Source organism: Sorex fumeus, unplaced genomic scaffold (assembly GCF_029834395.1).
Source record: "Sorex fumeus unplaced genomic scaffold, SorFum_2.1 ptg000131l, whole genome shotgun sequence".
In the NCBI taxonomy this organism is placed as follows: domain Eukaryota; kingdom Metazoa; phylum Chordata; class Mammalia; order Eulipotyphla; family Soricidae; genus Sorex; species Sorex fumeus.
Window position 1 is genome coordinate 15,895,848 of NW_026606188.1, and position 21,601 is coordinate 15,917,448.

The window sequence follows — 21,601 nt, forward strand, 5'->3', positions numbered from 1 at the left end:
CCAGGCTTTGCCGAGGGGGCAAAATACTCTCAGTAGCTTATGGGGCTCTCCAAGAGGGACAGAGAAATTGAACTTGGGTCGGCTGGGTCGACTGCATGCAAGGGAAACGCCCTACCCGATGTGCTATCACTCCAGCCCAACTTTCAGTGTATTCATTCAAAACTCAAGTGTCATTCTTAAAATGCAGCTTATAGTTAAACGCCAGTAGCATTCTCACTGGGATGAGGTTTCTGAAACTAACCTCCCAGACAGCTGTCTACACAAGGATGTGATTAAATAATGGACATTCAATAGTGAAGGGTTCTTCTTTGTTGTGGGGGAGGAGATTTTGTTGTGGGCCTGAGCAGCAGTGCTCAGAGCTTGTTCCTGACAGCACTCAGGGATCACTTCTGGGGGCCTCAGGATCATATGGGATGCCAGGAACTGAGCCCTCATTCATGTATTATCTTCATCCTCACTGAGACTGTTACTTTGTAAAATGTTATTCCGAATGGTTGGTGCTGCAGTGAGCAGGGCTCCACACAATGTTGCTCATGGCTGGTGTGCTACCACACCCCCTGTGGTGCTCAAGTGCTGGCCCACAGCTGTGTGGGCTCCCTCAGTGCTCACCTTTCCTTCCCTGGGTGTGGCACAGTCCTGCTTGTGGCACTAGCACATTTTCAGTCTCCTGCCTGCCTCTCCAGCATCATCAGTGTAATCAACCCAGAATGGGTTTTGCAGTGTCACCAGAAATCACCTGTGGCACCAGGTTCAGAGAGAGCAGAGCTGCTAGGATTGCACTGGGTGTGTGTGTATTACTCGGGATTGAATTCATGACCGTAAGCTTAAAAACCTCTGGGCTAGTCCAGCCAGAAAGGGCATAGCCGTGTATCCAAAACAGATTCAATGGAACTGGAAACGACATCTCAGCTGCAGCCACCGAACTTTATAATGTACCTGTCCAGTCATCGACAGACTGGGGGTGGGGGCAAGGAGAAGATTGGGAGGGAATCGAGGAACACTGGTGGAGGGATTGGTGTTGAATTATTGTACATATGCCTAAACCACAACTCTCAGTAACTCGGTAAATCATGGATCTTTAATAAAATAATTTTTAAGTGTTTCTGTTCAGTGGTATAAGGTAGAAGTAGTAAACTGCCCAGTGAAAATAAGACAACTGAGTTTTGTTTTTATTTTTTAAAGCTATATAATAAGGCCACTGACTGCCTTATTATTAGTAATGACTTCATTTTTAACTTTGAAACTATTGCCTATACTATATTCTAAGGATACAATTCACTACTTTCCATGTAAAGACTGCAAATAACTGAAAGTTCTAAGCTGAAACTAACTTTAATCTCATTATTTTTTTTTCTTAAAGAATACAGAAATGAATATTCTGTTTTAAGGTCATACCTGACAATGCTCAGGGGTTACTTCTGGCTCTGTTCGCAGAAGTCATTTCCTGGCAGTGCTCCAGGGCCCATATAGGATGCCGGGGATTCTGTTAAATGTACAATAGCATTGCTTTGTCAGGTAATCTCCCAGAATCTTCCCTGTGTGTCTGCCACATATAGGGACAGCTCTGGATAATCCCAAATATTAACCTGGGAGTTATTTATAGATAAATAACTAAAGAAATGCAAACCTGTCAATTCTGCATACTGGTCTCAATTATTTAGGGTTTTTTTAATTGTATACTATTTATTAAAAATGTGGTTTGCATAGTTGTTTATTATAGTTGTTTCAGACATACAATGTTCCAGCTCCAGTCCTACCACCAGTGTGATGTTCTTCCACCACTGATCCCGTTTCCCAAGCACCCAGAACACCTGGAACACCTGCTCCTTTGGCAGGCACAAATTATTTTCTATTGCCCATTACAACAAAATGGCAAATGGGATTATCAAAAAATAGCTAAATGAAAAATTTGTGAAAATTGTTATATCTCACAATAGAACATTGAGGGTTTACAGAGCTGTTTGTTGCTAATTGAGCCTTCCATGTTACTGTTTTGTAATTATGGAGCTCAGTGGGCTTCTATGCTGCTTTCCCATCTAAATTACTGTGCACTATCAGTGTGAAGATTGGAGATGTTGTACAGCCACTTTGCAGTCGTGACTGCAGGAGCTCCTCGTCACCCCTCCAGCCCCCAGAGTGGCCTGCAGTGCAGTTCATCGCTGAGGCCTAGCGTGTGATGGTGCTCTGGTGCTGTGGTGTGGGGAGCATCGTGACCACTCTGTAGTGCTCAGGAACCTCCAGTACTCAGACAGGACCGAGTGCGCTAAAGGCAAGGCATGCCGCTTACTCCGAGCACAATCTCTGGCCCCAGAGTAGAGTGATTTTAAGATACTTAAGTTGACTTCCAGAATTGCTATTATCAATTTAGTTTTTCCTCAGCAATAAAAGTTTCTGCTTCCCATAACATTAAGATCGTGATATAATGTTTAATAGATAAAGGGTTATTTTATTATTTTGATTAAAAAAACACCCCTGATAGTCCTGAGTATATGCACGATATCATGTTTTAGATCATTTTTACACTGAGTAAACTGCCTTTCCCCAACACTGCTTACCATTGCATCAAATGATTTATCTTTAGCCCTTGAATAACTAGTTTTAATATAATTTTAGTATAACTTAGATAATGTGTTTCAGGGGGGCATGTCAGGTGGTCCTGAAGGATTTAATTTGGCACAGGACTCAAGGGGCCATATACAATGCCAAGAAATTAATTGAGGTCAGCTGCATGCAAGGCAAGCACCTTCACCCTGCACTCTCTGAGCCTTTGTATTTTTTTCTTTTCTTTTTTTTTCATTTATTTAATTAGTGAAACACCATGACGTACAGTTGTAGATTTACATATTTTTGTGTTTGGGTTTCAGTTATACAATGATCAAGTACCCATCCCTCCACCAGTGCCCATTCACCACCACCAATGAACCCAGTAGCCATTCCACCCCCTCACCCCACCCCCATCCTGCTCCATGTCTATGTCAGGGCATCCCCTTTTGCTCTCTCTTTCCTTTAGGGTGCTGTGGTTTGCAATAGAGGTATTAAGTGACCATCCTGTTCAGTCTATAATCTACTTTCAGCACGCGTCTCACATCCCGAGCGGGTCCTCCAAAAACCCTTTACTTGGTGCTCTCTTCTCTATCTGAGCTATGTTTTCCCCCAAAGTGTGCTGCCAGCTGACAAGCCATGGAACAGAACTCCTGGTACTTTTCTCAACTATTCTTGGGTGGTCATCTCCCATTCTGTTACTTTATATTCCCCAGGTGAGTACAGTCTTTCTATGTATGTCCCTCTCTTTCTGGCTGATTTTATGTAGCATGCTACTTTACATGTAGATCCACTTGTTTGCAAATTTCATGACTTCACCTTTATAACTGCTCCATAGTGTAGATGTGCCAGAGTTTCTTTAACCAGTCATCTGTTCTCAGGAACTCGGGTTTATTCCAGATTTTGGCTATTGTGAACAGTGCAGCAATGAACAAAGTACAGATGTCATTTCTACTATACTGTTTTGCCTCTCTGTGATATATTCCCAGGAGTGCTATTGCTGGGTCAAATGGGAGCTCAATTTCTAATTTTTTGAGAATCGTTCATACTGTTTTCCAAAAGGGCTGAACCAGTTGGCATTCCCACCAGCAGTGAAGGAGGATCCCTTTGTCGCCACATCCGTGCCAGTGGGCCAGTCTCTGTGGTGTGAGATGATATCTCATTGTTGTTTTGATCTGCATCTCCCTGATGATTAGTGATTTAGAGCATTTTCTCATGTGCCTTTTAGCCATTCGCATTTCTTCTTTGAGAAAGTTTCTGTTCATTTTGTCACCCCATTTTTTGATGGGTTGGATGTTTTCTTCTTGAGGAGTTCAACCAGTGCTTTGTATATCCTTGATATCAACCCCTATCGGATAGGTATTGGGTGAATATCCTTTCCATTCTGTAGATTGTCTTTGTATTTTGGTCCCTGTTTCTTTTGAGGTTCAGAAGCTTCTCAGTTTAATATAGTCCCATTTATTTATCTCTGTTTCCTCTTGGTTGGTCAGTGGCATGTCATTTTTTTTGTTTGTTTTTGTTTTTTTTCTTTTGTGTATTACTATGTTAATACATTCTTTTTTTTTTTTTAATAGTGAGAGACCATGAGGTACAGTTGTAGACCTACACATTTTTGTGCTTGGGTTTCAGTTATACAATGATCAAACACCCATCCCTCCACCAGTGCGCATTTCCCACCACCACGGATCCCAGCATCCCCTCCCCCCCAGCCCCCATCCCACCCTGCCTCTGTGGCAGGGCATTTCCCTCTCTCTCCTTTTGAGTGCCGTGGTCTGCAAAAGAGGCATTGAGTGGCAATCATGCTTGGTCGACAGTCTACCCTCAGCATGCTCTCCCATCGTGGGCGGATCCTCCCAACACCCTTTATTTGGTGTTCCCTTCTCTTTCTGAGCTCCCTTTTCCCCTAACATGTGTGGTTGTCCTCCGGGTCATTGAGTAAAATTCCTGGTACTAATCTCTGCCATAATTGGGTGTTAGTTTCCTATTTTGTTACTTTATGTTCCCCAGATGAATGCAGTCTTTCTATGTCTATCCCTTTCTTTCTGAGTCATTTTGCTGAACATGATACTTTCCATGTAGTACACTTGTATGTAAACTTCATGACTTCGTCTTTTCTAACAGCTACATAGTACTCCATTGTGTAAATGTGCCAGAGTTTCTTCAACCAGTCATCTGTTCTCGGGCACTCAGGTTTTTTCCAGATTCTGGCTATTGTAAAGAGTGCTGCAATAAACAGACAATTGCAGATGTCACTTCGGCTATACTTTTTTGCCTCTCTGGGATATATTCCCAGGAGTGGTATTGCTGGGTCAAATGGGAGCTCAATTTCTAGTTTTTTGAGAATCATCCATACTGTTTTCCAGAAGGGCTGAACCAGTCGGCATTCCCACCAACAGTGAAGGAGTGTCCCTTTCTCACCACATCCACGCCAGCACCGGTTGCTTTTGTTCTTGTGGATATGGGCCAGTCTCTGCGGTGTGAGGTGATATCTCATTGTGGTTTTGATCTGCATCTCCCTGATGATTAATGATGTGGAACATTTTCTCATGTGTCTTTTAGCCATTCGGATTTCTTCTTTGTCAAAGTTTCTATTCATTTCATCTCCCCATTTTTTGATGGGGTTGAATGTTTTCTTTTTGTGGAGTTGAACCAGTATTTTGTATATCCTTGAAATTAACCCCTTATCAGATGTGTAGTTGGCGAATATCCTTTCCCATTCTGTTGACTGTATTTTGGTCACTGTTTCTTTTGAGGTGCAGAAGCTTCTTAGTTTAAGATAGTCCCATTTATCTATCTCTGTTTTCACTTGCTTGGCCAGCGGTGTGACATCTTTGAAGACACTATTAGCTTCTATGTCATGAAGGGTTTTGCCAACATTTTCCTCAATGTATCTTATAGATTCCGGGCATGTCATTTTTGAAGAAACCGTTAGCCTCAATATCGTGGAGGGTTTTGCTGACCTTGTCTTCAAAGTACCTTATGGATTCTGGCCTGATATTAAGGTCTTTAATCCATCTAAGGGGTGCTCCTTTTTATGTGATTTCCTTCTTGGACCTTGCTACTTGCAGTATTGTGTCTCTATCCATGACATCCATCATTCTGACTATGATATGCCTTGGAGTGTGTTTATTAGGGTGTCTTTTAGCTGGTATCCTTCTGGCTCCTTGGATCTGGATGTGTGCATTCTTTAATTCTGGGAACTTTTCAGCAATGATTTCTTTCACTGTGGCTCTTTCATTGGGGTTACTTCCCTGTCCTTCTAGTACTTCCCTCTCCCACCCTGCCTCTGTGGCAGGGCATTCCCTTTTGTTCTCTCTTTCCTTTTGGGTGTTGTAGTTTGCAATAGAGGCATTGAGTGGCCATTGTGTTCTAATGTAGAGGGAGTCTACATTTGGCATGCTTCTCCTAACCTGAACAAGTCCTCCAAAGACCATTTCCTCGCTGTTTCCTTCTCTGTCTTAGCTGCCTTTTCCCCCAGGCTTTGAGGCCGACTTCCAAGCCGTGGAGTAAACCTCCTGGTCCTTATCTCTACTATTCTTGTGTGCTGGTCTCCCATTCTGTAACTTTATATTCCACAGATGAATGCGATCTTTCTATGTCTATCCCTCTCTTTCTGACTCATTTCGCTTAGCATGATACTTTCCATGTAGTACAACTTGTATGTAAATTTCATGACCCGAGTTCGATTCCTCCGCCCCTCTCGGAGAGCCCGGCAAGCTACCGAGAGTATTCGATATGCCAGACACAGTAACAACAAAGTCTCCAATGGAGACGTTACTGGGCCCGCTCGAGCAAATCGACGATCAACGGGAGGGCCTTTACCTTTACCTTTACCTTTACCATCTTTTCTAACAGCTACATAGTATTCCATTGTGTAAATGTACCAAAGTTCCTTTAACCAGTCATCTGTTCTTGGGCACTCAGGTTTTGTTTTCCAGATTTTGGCTATTACAAACAGTGCAGCAGTGAACATACAAGTGCAGATGTCACTTCTGCTGTACTCTAACCTCTCCAGGATATGTCCCCAGGAGTGATATTGCATGGTCAAATGGGAGCTCAATTTCTAAATTTTTGAGAATCGTCCATACTGTTTTCCAAAAGGGCTGAACCAGTCATCTTTCCCATCAGCAGTAAAGGGCAGTCCCTTTCTCCTCACATCCACAATGGTTGCTTTTGTTCTTTTGGATGTGGGCCTGTTTTGTGGTGTGAGATAAGATCTCATTGTTGTTTTGATCTGCATCTCCCTGATGATTAGTGATGTAGAGCATTTTCTCATGTGCCTTTTAGCCATTTGGATATCTTCTCTGAGAAAGTTTCTATTTATTTCATCGCCCCATTTTCTGATGGGGTTGGATGTCTTCTTTTTGTAGAGTTCAACCAGTACCTTGTATATCCTTGATATCAACCACTTATCCGATGGGTAGTGGGCAAATACCCTTTCCCATTCTGTAGATTGTATTTGTATTTTGTCACTGTTTCTTTTGAGGTGCGTAAGCTTCTTAGTTTAAGATTGTCCCATTTTTTTTTTTTATCTGTTTCCACTTGCTTAACCAAATGGCATGTCATCTATGAAGATACTGTTAGCTTCAATGTCATGGAAGGATTTGACAACCTTGTCTTCAATATATTTTATGGACTCTGGTCTGATGTTGAAGTCTTTAATTCATTTTGATATGATTTTTGTACATGGTATTAGGTAGAGATCAGCGCCCATTTTTTGCATGTAGGTGTCCAGATTTGCCAGAACCATTTGTTATAGAGGTTTTCCTTGCTCAACTTCTCATTTCTTGCTCCCTTATCAAAGATCAGATGATCACATCATATATTTGAGAGGGTGGTCAGTATAGTCAACACTGTTCCATTGGTCTGCGGTTCTGCCTTTGTTGCAGTACCATGCTGTTTTAACTATTACTGCTTTATAGTAGAGTTTGAGGTTGGGGAAGGTAATACCTCCCGTCTTCTTTTTGCCACGGATAGCTTTAGCTATCTTATTCTTATTCTTCCATATGAAATTCAGGAGTGTTTGATCCATTTCTTTGAAGAATGTCATGTGTATCATTATAGGGATCACATTGAATTTGTACAATGCTTTGGAGAGTATTGCCATTTTGACATTGTTAATTCTCCCAATCCATGAGCAGGGAATATCTTTCCATTTACTCGTGTCTTCTTTCATTTCGTGAAGTAGCGTTTTATAGTTTTATTTGTACCGGTCCTTTACCTCCTTAAAAAAGTTAAGTTGATTTCAAGGTACTTGATTTTCTGAGGCATGATTGTGAACGGGATAGCTTTTTTCTAAAATTTATTTATTTTTTTTTTTCCTTAAATTTTTATTAGCGAAGCACCATGAGTTGTAGACTTACAAATTTTTGTGCTTGGGTTTCAGTTATACAATGATTGAATACCTATCCCTCCACCAGTGCCCATTCTCCACCACCACCAGTCCCAGTATCCCTCCCACCCTCCATCCCCCCATCCCACCCTACCTCTGTGGCAGGGCATTCCTTTTGTCGGGATAGATTTTTTTATTATTATTATTATTAGTGAAGCACCATGAGGTACAGTTGTAGATTTACAAATCTTTGTGCTTGAGTTTCGGTCATACAATGATCAAATACCCATCCCTCCACCAGTGCCCATTTCCCTCCACCCCCCCTCCCACCCTGCCTCTGTGGCAGGGCATTCCCCTTTGTTCTCTCTCTCCTTTTGGGTGTTGTGGTCTGCAAAAGAGGCATTGAGTGGCAATCATGTTCAGTCCATAGTCTACTTTCAACATGCATCTCCCCTCCTGGGAGGATCCTCCAAACACCCTTTATTTGGTGTTCCCTTCTCTATCTGAACTGCCCTTTCCCCTAGAATATCCGGCTGGCCTCTAAGCTATGGAGTAATCCTCCTGGCGTTGATCTCAGCTATTCTTAGGTATTGATCTCATATTTTGTTGCTTTATATCCCCCAGATGAATGCAATTTTTCTATGTCTATCCCTCTCTTTCTGATTCATTTCGCTTAGCATGATACTTTACATATTGTACCACTTGTATGTAAATTTCATGATTTCATCTTTTCTAACAGCTACATAGTACTCCATTGTGTAGATGTACCAAAGTTTCTTTAACCAGTCATCTGTTCTTGGGCACTCAGGTTTCTTCCAGTTTCTGGCTATTGTAAAGAATGCTGCAATGAACAAACAAGTGCAGATGTCACTTCGACTACACATTTTTGCCTCTCTGCGGTATATTTCCAGGAGTGGTATCGCTGGGTCAAATGGGAGCTCAATTTCTAATTTTTTGAGAAACCTCCATACTGTTTTCCAAAAGGGCTGAACTAGTCGGCATTCCCACCAACAGTGAAGGAGTGTCCCTTTCTCGCCACATCCGCGCCAGCATCGGTTGCTTTTGTTCTTTTGAATGTGGGCCAGTCTCTGAGGTGTGAGATGGTATCTCATTGTGGTTTTGATCTGCATCTCCCTGATGATTAATGATGTAGAGCATTTTCTCATGTGCTTTTTTGCCATTAGGATTTCTTCTTTGAGAAAGTTTCTGTTCATTTCATTGCCCCATTTTTGGATGGGGTTGGATGTTTTCTTCCTGTGGAGTTCCACCAGTATTTTGTATATCATTGTTATCAACCCCTTGTCAGATGTGTATTCGGTGAATATCCTTTCCCATTCTGTAGACTGTCTTTGTATTTTGGTCACTCTTTCTTTGGAGGTGCAGAAGCTTCTTAGTTTAAGATAGTCCCATTTATCCGGGATAGATTTTTTAATGTCACTTTCTTCTCTCTCATTATTTGCATATAGGAAAGTCATGGACTTTTGAGCATTGATTTTATAGCCTACAACTTTACTATACAAGTCTATTGTTTCTAGGAGTTTCTTGGTAGAGGGTTTAGGGTTCTCTAAATATAGTATCATATCATCTGCACATAATGAGAGCATGATTTCTTCCTTTTCTACCTGAATTCTCTTAATATATTTTTCTTACCTAATTGCTATTGCAAGTACTTCCAGTACTATATTGAACCGAAGTGGTGAGAGTGAGCATCCTTGTCTTGTCCCTGATCTTAGAGAGAAGGCTCTTAGTTTTTCCCCATTAAGGATGTTGCTTGCCATAAGCTTGTGGTAGATGGCTTTGACTATATTGAAGAAAGTTCCTTCAATAGCCATTTTGGCAGAGTTTTCATCATGAACGGGTGCTGGACCTTGTCAAATGCTTTCTCTGCATCTCTGGTTTTTATCTTTTTTTGTTGATATAATGGATTATGTTAATTGATTTCTGAATGTTAAACTGTCCTTGCATCCCCAGGATGAATCCCACTTGGTCGTGGTTTATGATCTTTTCGATGAGTTGTTGAATTCTATTTGCTAATATTTTGTTGAGAATCTTCACATCCGTATTCATCAGGGATATTGGCCTGTAGTTTTCTTTTTTTGTAGTGTCTTTGTATGCTTTTGGTATTAGGGAGCTATGAGCCTCATAGAAACTGTTTGGGAGAGTTTCTGTTTCTTCAATTTCCTGGAAAAGCTTGAGAAGGACTGGCAGGCAATAGGTCCTCTTTAAATGCTTGGAAGAATTCGCTAGTGAATCCACCTGGACCTGGGCTTTTTTGGAGGTGAAGACTTTTAATTACAGTTTTAATTTCCTCAATATTGATAGGTCTGGGTGTAATCCGAAGATTCCAGGGATCACTCCCAGACGAACCATCCTGCTGAAGCCAGATAAATACATCATAGGCTGACCTCCACTATCTCCACTACCCAGCCGCCGGCATGCTCCAGGCTGCTTTCCAGACCATTCTGTCTGAGCCTGACTCATGAGTGAATCCCCACAGGACTAGGTAAAGCAGAACTTTGTGACCTTGGATGCCAGACTCAATGGGACCCAGAAACAGAGATCCTCTGCCTGCTTCCACCAATCTCCGCGACCCAGAGATCACACTCAGAAGACCCACCCTACCGGAGCCAGATAAATACCTCATTGGCCGACTTCCACTACCTCCACTACCCAGCTGCCGCCACACTCTACGCTGCTTTCCGGAAACATCATAAGACACGTAATACACATTTTTCATTATTACCGCACCATATTTGCTGGGGTTCAAATATGGCTTGAACCATAGGAACACCTGCAAGGGCAATTAGAGGCCACACTAAAAGCCTCTATCCCTCTCAGAGAGTCCAGCAAACTACCGAGAATATCCCGCCCACACGGCAGAGCCTGGCAAGCTATTATGGCGTATACGATATGCCAAAAATAGCAAATACAATGGGTCTCATTCCCCGAACCCTGAAAGAGCCCCTAATACAGCAGCATTAAGAAGTATGAGCAAGGAGAGGCTGATAAAATCTCAAAGCCGAACTAGGCTGCCAAAAGAAAGAAGGATTAAAATGACTGTATTTTCAATACACGTATGCTGGCATTGGATGCATCCATCAAAGACCTGAGGATGCAAGCGTGGAAGATCAAGTACAACTTTATTGGTCTGACTGAGACGAGAAGGCATCAACTACATCATGCCATTTTCGACACTGGAGAAGAACTGTTCCTTGGAACATGCGACAAAAGAAGAGTCGGTGGTGTTGGTGTCCTTGTCAACACGAACTTGGCCATGAGCATTGATTCATTCAAATGCCTAACAACCCGAATCGGATGATAACACTTGAATAGATGTGGCTCACTGCCGGCAGTTTCTATCTTCGTTGTCTATGCACCAACATCCAATTACGATGAAGAAGAAACTGAGAAGTTCCACATGGAGCTGGAGAAGTTCTATAAAGACCACGCCTTCTACAATATCATTGTTGGTGATTTTAATGCCAAGATAGGACCGAGAAGATCAGCCAAAGAACTCCACTTGGGACCCAAGGTCTAGAATAGAACAAACAGGGTGAGAGACTGAGTTCATCGTATCAACCAAGACCATCCATAGTAACTCACAGTTCCAGAAGGCCGAATCTAAAGGTTGGACATGGGAACCTCCTGGGGGACAGTTTCACATTGAAATTGACCATGTCATATTCAATCTATGATTTTACTTGAGCGATGTCACTGTTGTCCCAAAATTTCAAATGGGATCGGACTACCACCTCCTTCGTGCAAAATTCTACTTCACAGAGCAGGGAGAAAGGACTGCATAGTTTAAGAAGAGAACTCCCAGAATGACCACCAACTGGGAGCTCTTTGGCACTATTGAGGCAACACGGGAAGATGCCATCTTTGACAACATTGACAAAGAATAAAATTGATTAGTTCAGCACCTCTATGATTGTGTGAGGAATGCTGAGAGAAAGCCACAAAAAGTCACCTGTCTTTGAAAACTCTCAAACTCATTCACTAGTTGGCTTGGTGTGAGCCTCAGGCAACCAGAAGTGAACGTTCAAGCTCACAAAGCAGTGCAGAGAAGTGATAAAGGAAGACCTTAAAGAGAAGAGCAGCAGTGCTGGTAGATGCGGCAGAAGCTGGGAAAAGCATTCGTAATGCCCACCTGTCCTTCGCCAACTACAAGACCAAGATGACTGCCCTCTGATGTGCAAATGGATCTATCACATCTTCCAGAAGGGCAGTGGAGATTATCCATGAGATCTACTCGAATCTCTGTGATTGCCACGTTCACCTGCCCACATACCAAATTCAGCAGAATGGGTAAGTCGTTCCCAACGTTCTCCCTTCCAAAATCCGACATGCCCTTTCGTCGTTAAAGAAGTGAACAGCACCCAGCCCAGACAAGGTCAGACCCGAACATCTGAAGTATTTGACGTCAATACTCATCAATACGCTGGCTCAGCTCTTCACATGCTACCTGTCTGAATGCAAGGTTCTGTCCCAATGGAAAAGCAGCAGGACTGTACTACTGTACAAGAAGGGAGACATCCACGACATTGGCAACTATTACCCGATCTACCTGTTGTCTGTCATCTACAAGCTGTTCACTTCAGTCATCCTGAATAGGATTGGCAGAACACTAGATGAAGGAAAACTATGCTAGCAAACTGTGTTCCAAGAAGGATTCAGCATGATCTACCATATCCACATGTTAACCAAGCTCATTGAGGTTTCTCGGGAGTTCAAGATGCCGCTCTGTCTAATGTTCATTGATTTAAAGAAGGCCTTTGGTTCTGTTGAGACTGAAGTAGTCATTGTAGCCCTAGCCAAATGGGGCGTTCAAACTCAATACATCAGCATCCTCTATGAGCTGTGTTATGGATTCACTACCAGGATCTCACCATTCTATAAGGAAGTGATCATCAACATAAAGAGAGGGGGTTGGCAGGGTGATACCATTTCATCGAAACTCTTCAGTACCACCCTCGAGAACGTTATGCGATGACTGGAATGGGAAGGAATGGGAGTGAAGATAGATGGTCAGCAACTACACCACCTTCTCTTTGCTAATGATATCGTTCTAATAACACCAAACATTAGCCAAGGGGCATAAATGCTGGCCGACTTCAACCATGAGTGTGGAAAGGTCGAACTCCAACTGAATCTCACGAAGACACTGTTGATGAGAAATGGACTCATTCCTGATGTTACATTTGCTCTCAACAGAATGAACATCTCCAAATACAGCAGTTATGGGTACCTAGGTCAAGAACTCAACATGACGAACAATTTGGCACCTGAGTTGCAGAGGAGGAAGTGAGCGGCTTGGAACGCCTTCAGGAGCATCCAAGAAATAGGTAAGAGAACGAAGAACCTTCGGCTCTAGGCACATCTCTTCGACTCCAACATTCTTCCTGCATTAACACATGCCTCAGAGACCTGGGCCCTACAAAAACATGATGAGAAAGCTATTCAGGTCTCCCAAAGAGGAATCGAAAGAGCTATGCTTGTTGTATCACGCTTTACTCTAGTGAGAGAAGGAATCTAACCTCCATGGTTGATCAAGAATCAGGGACACTCTCTCATTTTCCAAGGCATTGAAAATCAAATGGGCTAGACATTAATGCGATTTGGAGATGACCACTGGACTAGACTGGATTCCACGGGACATCAAAAGAACGTATGGCCACCATCCTAAGAGATAGTCAGACTTCTTCGTCATGACCCTGATTGATCGATTTGAGGCTCTTTTGTGTTTCTGGAGTAAGCAGACGCCATTGGGCTACACTAGTACGTGACAGGGATGAATGGAAATGTTACTGGAGCCCTCTCAAGCAAAGCAATGAGTAATGGGATGTCAAGTGATCAAGTGATTGATAAGTCTATTCAGGTATTCCAGATCTTCTTGATTTAGCCTTGGGTGATTATAGGAATCCAGGAATTTATCCATTTCTTTTAGGTTCTCTTGTCTTGTGGCATATAGATTTTCAAAGGAGTCTCTGATGTTCTTTTGAATTTCTTCGGTTTCTGTTGTGATATCCCCTTTTTCATTTCTGATTTGGTTTATTCAGTTTTTCTCTCTTTCTTTGTGAGTCTTGCTAGTGGTTTATTAATCTTGTTTATTTTCTCAAAGAACCAACTCTTGGTTTCATTGATCTTTTGGATTGTTTTTTGAGTTTCTGTGTTGTTAATTTCTGCTCAAGTTTTATTATCTCTTTCCTTCTGCCTGGCTTAGGCTCCTTTTGTTGGTTCTTTTCTAAGATCTTGAGCTGTGAAGTCAAGTTATTTATGTGGACCCTTTCTTCCTTTCTGAGAAATGCTTGCAGCGCTATAAACTTTTCCCTTAACATGTCTTTAGCCGCATCCCACAGATTCCGTTAGCTCATGTCTTCATTCTCATTTGTTTCCAGGTATCTTTTGATTTCTTCCTTGATTTCTTCCCTCCCTGACCTACTCGTTGTTCAACATTGACTTGTTTAATTTTCAGGTGTTTGATTTGGTTTTCTGCATCACCATGATTAACTTCTATCTTCAGTATATTGTGGTCTGAAAAGGTAGTTGATATAATGTCTGTCTTCCTGATTCTCTTGAGGTATGTTTTATGCCCCAGCACGTGGTCTGTTCTGGATAAGTGTTCCGTGTGCACTGGAAAAGAATGTATATTCCTTTGGGGAGGGATGTAAAGTCCTGTATTATTAGCTCTCTCTCTCTCTCTCTCTCTCTCTCTGTCTCTCTCTCTCTTTCTCTCCCTCTCTCTTCTGTTTCTTCCTTCAAAGCCAGTATTTCTTTGCTGAGTTTTTATCTTCTTGATCTATCCAGAGGTGATAAGGCGGTGTTGAAGTCTCCTACTGTTGTGTTGCTACCAATGTCCTCCTTAAAGTCTGTTAGCAGCTGTTGTAAGTATTTAACTGGTCCCTCATTGGGTGCGTATACATTTAAGAGTGTAATTTCTTCCTAATCTACATATCCCTTCATTAATAAAAAATGGTCTTTGCTGTCCCTTCTGATCTTTTTCGACCTGAAATCTACTTGTCAGATACTAGTAGGGCCACCCCAGATTTTTTGAGGAAGTTGTTTGCTTGCAGGATTGTTTTCCATCTGTTGACTTTGAGTTTGTGTTTGCTTTGACTGTTCAGATGTGTTTCTTGTAGGCAGCAGTATGTTGGGTTCAGTTTCTAAATCTGTTTTGCAACTCAGAGTCTGTTAATTAGTGCATTTAGATCATTGACGTTGAGAGAGATTATTGTCATGGGGTTTTGTGTCATCTTTCTATAAAGGTTTGTTGTGCTTGTAGGGTTTTTTCTTGTCTTACTGTAGTCCTTTTAGTCCTTCTTTTAGGTTTGGTTTTTAAGTCTATGAAGTTTCTGGGTTGTGGTTTATGCACAAAATAGTGTATTATTCCTTCGAGTTTGAGTGAGTGTTTAGCTGGATAAAGTTTTCTTGGTGAAACATTCATTTCAATGAGTTTTTTTTTTCCTATTTCCCACTATTGTCTTCGGGCTTGTAGGGTTTCTTCTGATAGGTCTGCTGTGAATCTAAGGGGTGCTCCTTTGTATGCTATTTCCTTCTTTAACCTTGCTGTCTATCCGTGACATCCATCATTCTAACTATGTCTTGGAGTCGTGCAAGGCAAACGCCCTACCCGGCCTATCCACTATGCTATTGCTGTGCTATCACGGAGGAGATAGCACAGTGGTAGGGTGTTTGCTTTAGCGCAGCCGGCCTGGCCAAGCCGAGTTCAATTCCCCCGCCCCTCTCAAAGAGCTTGACAAGCTACTGAGAGTATCTCACCTGCACGGCAAAGCCTGGCAAGCTACCCGTGATGTATTCAATATGCCAAAACATAGTAACAAGTCTCATGATGGCGACATTACTGGGCCTGCTCTAGCAAATCTATGAACAACGGGAGGACAGTGCTACAGTGCTACACTGTGGTTGTATGGAGGTGTGACCTTCCAGTTCACTATCACTGTTCCCTCTTGTAGAAAGATAGGAATCTGAATGAGCTTGATTAATGGTGGTCGCCCTTTTTCCTTCTTCTTTTTCCTTCCTAGAATATGTACTTCCTCTCAGGTGTTCCTTGGTGCCTTATGTGGAGCTTCTACTAAAGCTTTCGGAGGAAGTGATCTTTTATATTGGTCTTGTAGAGCTTTTTGTGTTCACTAGTATTTTGGTGCAATTGGAATAAACTAGTGGACTATTGGCATATTGCATTTGAGATAGCTAGGATATTACTCACGGATTTAGGTCATGAATATTGAGATATGACTCCAGATTTCTGGTAATGGGAAAAAAAACTTCTGCCAATCCAGCTGAGGCCACTCCCACTACTGCAGAGGCCACGCCTCTGCTGTGGAGGCCACGCCCCCTGCCATGCTGTAAGTGGTGGGGAGTTACAGACCTCCCGGAGGGTGGGGGTGGGAGTTGGCAAATGGCGCAGGCCTGGGCATGATGACTGTCTGGCAGTGGGAGAGGGTGGGGTCCGGGTCTGTGTGTGAGGACTCAGGGATGGCGGGTCTGGAATGTTCCAACAATATCTTTTTCTTATGATAAAACACGCTAAGTACTATTATAGGCCTATTCATATTTTCCCTTTAAATTTTCTTAATTCACTTCTACTAAGTAAAGTAAAGTAAAGGCCCTCCCGTTGATCATCGATTTGCTCGAGCGGGCCCAGTAACGTCTTCATTGGAGACTTTGTTGTTACTGTGTCTGGCATATCGAATACGTCTCGGGGAGCTTGCCAGGCTCTGCCGTGCGGGCAAGATACTCTCGGTAGCTTGCCGGGCTCTCCGAGAGGGGCGGAGGAATGGAACTCGGGTCGGCAATGTTGGCTGCATGCAAGGCAAACGCCCTACCGCTGTGCTATCGCTCCAATTATAGAATTTACGTATTTCATGTAAATTCTTAAATGTATTAACAAAGAATTGTCAATAATATTTTTTAAGTGAGCAATAGCACAGCGGTAGGGCGATTGCCTTGCATGCAGCCAGCCCGGCCAAGCAGGGTTCGATTCCTCCGCCCCTCTTGGAGAGCCCAGCAAGCTACTGAGAGTATCTTGCCCGCACGGCAAAGCCTGGCAAGCTCCCTGTGATGTATTCAATATGCCAATTACAGTAACAACAAGTCTCACAATGGAGACGTTACTGGGCCCGCTTGAGCAAAAATCGATGAACAGTGGGAGGACAGTGTGACAGTATATACTTCTTAAAAATTTTGTTCTTGAAAAAATTTTATTTACAATTTTGTAGTATTTCAGGATGGAGCTATAGCACAGCAGCCAGCCCAGCTGAGCCGGGTTCGATTCCTCCACCCCTCTCAGAGAGCCCAGCAAGCTACCGAGAGTATCTCTCCTGCACAGCAAAGCCTGGCAAGCTACCCGTGACGTATTCAATATGCCAAACACAGTAACAACAAGTCTCAAAATGGAGACGTTACTGGGCCCGCTCGAGCAAATTGATGAACAACAGGGGGACAGTGTTTGTTTGTTTTGTTTGTAGTATTTCAGATTAGCTCTTTATCTACATATATAGATGTAGGTGACACACCTCCACTCACACACTCACATACACACACACACACACACACAGAGAGAAAAGAGATCTCTCCTATTTATGGGACATAAGAAAACATAGTAAGAGAATAACAAATGGTGCAAGTCAATTAAAATGAAGATTTTTATCTACTGAAGGGATAGGGTAGGGGGAGTTTTGAGGGGGATCCTTGGAATACTGGTTGAGGGAAGCAAACGCTAGTAGGCCTGGTGTTGGAATGGTATATTCATAGAAAGTGTGATTAACAGCATTGTTGTTCCTGGTACCTCAGTAATAATTTTTTAATGTAAAGAAAATGATATATTCTTAAATATTTATCATTTATGCATTTGGCTCTTCATTGGAATTGACTTTTTGTTTTGTTTTGTTTTTCAATTCACATTTATTTTTGGCTCATGGGGAAATGTCATCTTTTCAATATGAAAAAAAGCAAGCTCAACACAAAATAGAAACTTGAAATGTAGGACAAAACCAAGAGAAAGGGGTAATAGAAAGAAATCAGATGTTGCCTAAGACAGAAGGGTCTCCTATCCCTCCCCTCTGGGGAGTTACTCAAAAACTATGAGGTGGTAGTATAAACCTTTCCACATGTATAGAACAAGGCTGGTTCTCTAAGAAAAGGTATAGATGGTAAACTAGAAACTTAATGACCAAGGCTGGTCTATCTGCTTCCCCTTCCTGAGCTCTTTGCTCCAACCAGGGGAAGGAATCCAATCAATGCTCACAGGTTAAATGGGAGGGGAAAATTCTCCATGGAACAGTGGGACAGACCCCAGACATCTGAAATAGCACAGGACAGAGCTTGGAGAGTGATAATGGAAATAATACTGTCCCTTAGGATTTGGACCTGGAGAGCCAGAAACACCTCTCAACCTCAGTGAAAGGACATCCCCCAGCCCTGCTCTCAGGGACACTCTGTAGCTGACTTTTCTCTTCATTTTGGCTACCATCAGGACTTGGAATGGTGGCCATGTAGGTTCTGGATGAGACCCAGTTCTTGGATAATTATCTTGAAAACAGAAGGAAAATATTAACTGGGCAGATTAGAGGGGGCACCAGAAGGAAATACAAGTTTCTCCAGAGTAGAACGAGGAGACATTTAACAAGAATTTATTGAGTGCCTATCATATGCCAGGCAGTGTTTGAACTCCCCCTAAAAGAAACAGAAGAAAAAAAAAAAAAGAAAAGATGTAAGCAGGAAAAGCAAAATCTGAGAGAAAGGAACAAGGTAGTTGAGGAAAAAGCTGAGGGCCCTGAGCAGCATGGGGTGACGGGGCTCTGCACTTGTCTCCTCTTCCACTGCCTCACCGAAGTCATCCTCCTGTTTGGCGGCGTCCTGGTGCGCTGGGACTCTGGCGAGGTCGTTCCTGTGACTCCCGGCCAGGTGGACTCCAGCTCGTCCGTGCCTCACCTTGTGCAGTGCAGGGAGGCACTCGGTGGAACACGGCCGCGACCTGCCCAGGGATGTGCGCGGACATCTCCTGACGGCCGCGCAGTCTCCAGGCCACGGGGTAGGGTGTTGCAGACAGCGTCTGGTCCGTGCCTCGCCGTGTGCAGTGCAGGAAGGCGCTGGGCGGAATGTGGCATTCTTGTTCTGTACACTCAGCATCTCTCATCCACCTCCCGCATGGACATCTGTCCACGGAACACGCAGCCACGGCAAGGCAGCCACGCCGTGGCTGCCGGACCCCAAATAGCCATCACGTCCTTGGCATGAAGGCCTGCTGGTGAGCTCGGGCAAGGCCAAGGACTGTACTGCCAGCTGCTGTGGCTTGGTAGAGGGCCAAGCCAGGCACGAAGTGGAGACGTGGGAAGGTCACCCTACTGACCGCCAGGTTGCAGAGGTCAGCGTTGAGCTGGCCAGGGAAGCCAAGACAGGTAGTGATGCTGCTGGTGGTGGCCGAGACAAGATGGCTCATTTCCCCATAAGTTGGTGTAGTCAGCTTCTGGGTGCGAAAACAGATGGCACAAAACCGCCTGGTGGTCAATGCAGCAGGTCTCATCAGTGTTCAGACTATGTGATGGACAGAGGGTGGCATTATATATAGGGCTCAACTGCGGTATCAGACACTTTGGGTGAGGGCACCACGCTGAAGGTGTTCACGATGTGTTCTGGATATTCTTCACAGATCTGCTGTTGAGCAGGTTGCCCATGCCAGAGCCCGTGCCCCACGCCAAGGGAATGGGTCAGCTGGAAGCCCTCCAGGCAGTCACAGTGCTCAGCCTTCTTCTGCACCATATCCAACACCGAATCAACCAGCTCTGCCCCCTCTGTATAGTGGCCCCTAACCCAATTGTTGCCTGCCCCAGTTTGACCAAAAACAAAGTTGTCTGGTCTGAAAATCTGACCAAAAGGACCTGAGCGAAAAGAGTACATGGTCCCAGGTTCTAGCTCCACCAAGATCGCATGAGGAACATACATGCCATCTGTGGCTTCATTGTAGTACACAGAGATGTGGTCCAGCTGCAGGTTGCTGTCGCCATGGTAGGTGCCAGTGGGGTCGATGCTGTGCTCATCACTTATGACTTCCCAGAACTTGGCACCAATCTGGTTGCCACATTGACCGGCCTGGATGTGAACAATTTCCCTCATGGTTGCAATTTATTTTAATTTTGTGCTTGCCTCAAGGTGTACACGGGGCAAAAAACTATGTATTTTTTTTCCTGTCGCTGGTCTCAGGCTGGAAGTCTCAGAGGCTGAACCAGCGAGGTCCAAACACCATAACAGCAAGGTTCTTGGAATTGATTTTTGCAGAGTGTAAGTATGTTAAAGATTTAGTGAGATAAAATGTTCCTGTTATTTTTTTTTCCAAAATTTCTTGTATATTTTAAGTATATCTATCTGAAAAATTATTCTGAGTTTGGTTGTACCAAATTTACAAGAATTAGAGAGAATTACAGCAATATTTCTTTTCAAGAACAATCTGATTCTTACTAAGTCAATTATTTTGTGGGCTTAGTTTCCCAAGTTTCCTTTATAAAACCATCTTCCTTCAACAAATTTATTGCTGAGATTATATATATATTTTTTACTATAGTTAATATATGGTCTGGAGCACAGTGGGCAGGACGTTTGCCTTGCACGTGGCTGACTGGGGTCCAATTCCTTTGCCACTCTCGGAGAGCCTAGTAAGCTACCAAAAGTATCTTGCCTGCACGGCAAAGCCTGACAGGCTTCCAGTGACATATTTGATATGCCAAAACAGTAACAACAAGTCTCACAATGGAGACATTACTGGTGCCTGCTCAAGCGAATCAGTGAACAACAGGAGGATGGATGGTGTTAATATATAGTTAATATATAGTTTTCTTATTTTATAATTGGCTACTCTGTCATGGTAAAAGCAAACTGATCTTTTCTTATTTTGGTAGGGAATGATGAACTCCCAAGTTTCACTCAGAGGACCCTGCTTCCAAACCACAGGCTCAATGCTAGGACCCAAGGGTGCAGTGCTTCTTAGCTCTGTGGCACTAGAGACCACCAGAGGGCAGTGGCTCCAGCACTTACTGTGACATTCAGGGGCCACATGGTGCAAGGGACTAAACCATGGCTGGGCTCCTGACTCATCCCTGCACCGTCACCTCTGCCCCCAAGTTAATATTTATATGCAGGACAAGATTTTTAATGTTACATAATGAGGAAAATACATGATCTGAAATTCTGGTAGATATTCTTTGTTCTAGATTTCTCCTAATTTTTTGCTTAGCTGGTGTTTTATTTTATTATATTTTTTTATCTAGATCAGGGCAAGGGATGTATCTCTGTGGTAGAGCACTTGCCAAGTATGAGTGAGACTCTGGGTTCAATTTTCAGCACTAAAAAATAGTAAAAAACTAGACCCAAAGATAGAAATTTATCAAGTGACTTGACAACATATGTTGGAAAGTATATATCTTTAAATTGGTATGTAATTTAGTCATTCTTATCAAAGATTTTATTCCTCTAATAGAAATAATTTTAAGATAAAGACTGGTACACTTGTCTGCTACATAGAATTATTTGTATTTAATATTTATAACTTTTATTTTAGGGCTGGAGCTATAGCACAACGGTAGGGCGTTTGCCTTGCACGCAGCCAGCCCAGCTGAGCCGGGTTCGATTCCTCCGTCCCTCTCGGAGAGACTGGCAAGTTAACAAGAGTATCTTGCCCGCACGGCAAAGCCTGGCAAGCTACCCATGACGTAT

The 21,601-nt window shown here is 43.1% G+C and overlaps 1 pseudogene; it reads right to left on the reverse strand.

The window, feature by feature from the left end:
- Window positions 1-18,364: 18,364 nt before the first annotated feature.
- Window positions 18,365-20,072, reverse strand: LOC130046083 (tubulin beta chain-like; annotated as a pseudogene).
- Window positions 20,073-21,601: the final 1,529 nt, after the last annotated feature.